Source organism: Artemia sp. Qi Xiang Cuo, chromosome 10 (genome assembly GCF_049724085.1).
Source record: "Artemia sp. Qi Xiang Cuo chromosome 10, ASM4972408v1, whole genome shotgun sequence".
In the NCBI taxonomy this organism is placed as follows: domain Eukaryota; kingdom Metazoa; phylum Arthropoda; class Branchiopoda; order Anostraca; family Artemiidae; genus Artemia; species Artemia sp. Qi Xiang Cuo.
In genome coordinates, this window is record NC_142803.1 from 69,638,452 (window position 1) to 69,641,620 (window position 3,169).

Sequence of the window (3,169 nt, forward strand, 5' to 3'; positions counted from 1 at the left end):
AAGGCATCTGTGGTGCACCTTCCAGGGAGAAATCCGAGCTTTTCAATTTGAATGTGGTCTGATAATGGGGTTAAAATTCTTTGTTTTATTACCCTCTCAATTAGTTTTGCAACACAAGAGGTGAGTGATATGGGGCGGTATGAATCAACCAGCCTAGGGTCTTTTCCTGCCTTGAGCAGTGGGATCACTGTTGCCTTATTCCATTCAGATGGTATTGATGACTCTATGACAGATCTATTGAATAGCTCTGTCAGTAGCTCAACAAATGTATCTGGCAAATTTTTCAACATTAAATTATGAATTCCATCAAGGCCAGTTGCACCAGGCTGGAGCTTTGAAATGGTGTCTTTAACTTCTTGAAAGCTGAAGTGAAAAAGTGGTACAGTACCGTTTGTTAGACCGAGTTGATGGTGTGTGAGCTCTGTGATTGTTTATCTACTTTCAGAAGTTTTTCTAAGAAGAGATTATGTTTCCTATTAGTTGAAAATTCTGTAGTCCTTCCCATCTGTATTTCTGCAGAGATGGGTATTCTCCTTTTTTTACCTGAAAAAACCTGAAAATTTCTCCATAGCTCTTGGACGGGGGTGTTGTGGCCAAATTTGTCTTCAATGAGCCTTCTCAATCCATCTTGTCTCAGTCTTTAGTGTCTTTTTGAATTCTGCTATCTTTTGCTTGAAAGCTATTTTATTATCAATTGATGGGTATCTAGAGGAGTTATTTTTCTCTTTTTTCTCTCTAGGTAGGCTTTATGGCATTTATTTTTACATCCGGGAGTGGAATTTTGTCTCTTGGGATGAGGTTGTTTGTAAACAAATATTACTTCTAAAGAAGCTACTATAGCTGAAGTAATTTTATTGGATAATGATTCCACTAACTGGTCACTTGTCTTAATTTCTGAAGCCTTTTGGTTTAAGTTGTGTTTCCAGGAGTTCCAGAGTTTGTCTTGGAATTTCCAGAATTTCACTGGTTGGAACCTTGACCTTACTGGGTTGATCTCTAGTGTTAATGATAGAACCTCATGGTCAGAATCAAAGTCACAGGGTTTCTGAATTTCTACACTATTTATAATATCTGATGATGTGAAAGTGAGGTCAATGGTTGAGTATTTGCCTGTCTGAGGGTTCAGCCGTGTATTTAGGTCTTTGGGGGTGACAAGGGACAACTTATTTATGGGTTCCAGGATGTAATCGGTTAAAGGGGTTGCAATTGGATCTTCTGGTGATACAGTATCCCACATTCTGTGGTGCAGGTTAAAGTCACCACTAATTATTTTCACAGGGCCACATGCACTCACAATCAGCTTGAATTGATTCAGGGAGAATTTATTTGTCTTTGGGGCATAACAGTTAGCAATACTAATCCACTTGTTACTTCCCAGTAGTTTTATGTCAATTATGCCTACCTCCATTTCCCCTTGTGGACTGGGGTCATGTATTCTAAAAGCTAGGTCATTTTTCACAAGTGACAGTAGGCCACCACCTGTTTTGTGGACTCTGTCCCAACAGGCAATAGTGTACCCCTTGAAATCATGGACAATATTCTCCTGTTTTAAGAAAGTTTCTTGAAGTAGGAAAATATCAGGAGCATGCCTGACTAAAATATTTTGGAGTTCTTTTCTTTTGGCTTGGTTGAATCCCCAGATATTTAGTTGGAACACTGAAAGGGAGCTAGTCATTTGTGTGTGAGGGAGCTAACCTGGGTCTTTGCAGCTTATTACTACTACCTTCTGGGCTAGGTGTAGCCTCTTTTCCTTTACGTTTTCTTTCAGGGGCCCTTGGGCTGCTGGTTTGGGGAGGGTTGTTACTGGTTGTAGGGCTTGATTCAACTCTGTTTAGGTTTTCAGCAATGTTGGACAGGCTAAGGACTGCATTTTGAAGATTAGCTGGCATCATCTGAGATACTAGTTTGCAAAGTGATGTTATTGTCTCAGCCAGATAAGAGATCTGCTTTGTAACACCTTCAAACATGGTCATATATTTCTTGTTCAGGTCCTCAACTGGATGGTGGTTAGGTGTCAAAGGAGGAAAGGAGTCTTTATGGGCCATAGGGACATATTTGGCTTGTGTTGGAAGTCCCTTTGTCAGGACCTCGGCAGCAGTCCTCATGGGGACATTATTAGTGAAGGAATAGGTAACAATTGCTTTCTTCTCCATGAATATTGGGCATTCTCTTCTCTAGCATTAGTAGCATGGTTACCACTGCAGTTAGGGCACTTGAGTATCCGATCTTGCTTAATTGTTTTAAATTGGAGGCATTCATTATGAGTGTGTTGCCTACTACATAGTAGGCATTTTCTGCCTCTGCAGCAATTTGAAGCCATGTGACCAAAACCTTGGTAAATGAAACAACTGTAGCCTAATGCCCAGGAGATAAGCTGCTGAAATTATACCTTCAACCCCAAACAAAGATTTTCAGAGGGGACTGAACATTCTGATAAAAGGTGCAAACCAGGGAGACAACAGAAGGGCTTGGTGTTTTAAAGGTCGATGCCACATGTTCTATTCTATTATCAACTTGGACCTCCTTGACAAAGTCATCTAGATGAGTGACCTCTTCAGATGGGATAAATACAATTCCTTTTCTATTTCTTATCAAAGCAGGGTTAGAACTAGGACCAAGCACAAACTTTACTTTACAACCATTTACTGCTATATCTGAAATTGAAAGTATAAGAGCTACTGATTGGTTTGCAGCTATTATTATAATGGAGTTGTCTGGTCCAAGTCTTTCTAACATTGAACCGTAATGGTCCCTGCACTCATGATTATGAAGATGTTCAAAAAAATTTTTGGCAATGACAGTTCTACTACCCAATGTCAACAACCTAGTGGTTTCATTTGGACCTTCAACACCTAAAGCCAAAATCCTAACACTAGAATTAATTGGGTCAGGGGTGTCAGGACTAGGCCTACTCCTAATTGTCCTGTCATTCATCCCCCCAAAAAAAACCCCAATGGGTTAAAAATAATCAGGTAAAACAACAATATAAAATCACAAAAGAAGTAAAATGTCAAATAAATAAAACAAAAATGCTACAAGCAGAGGAGGGAGCCCTCAGTCAAAAATAAAATAAGCAAGGAATATAATTCAAAAGCAGGCACAGCACTAAGTTTAAAAGCAGGGTAAAAATGTGTTACTAAGCACTCTCAGCACTTTGATAGATGCAGTA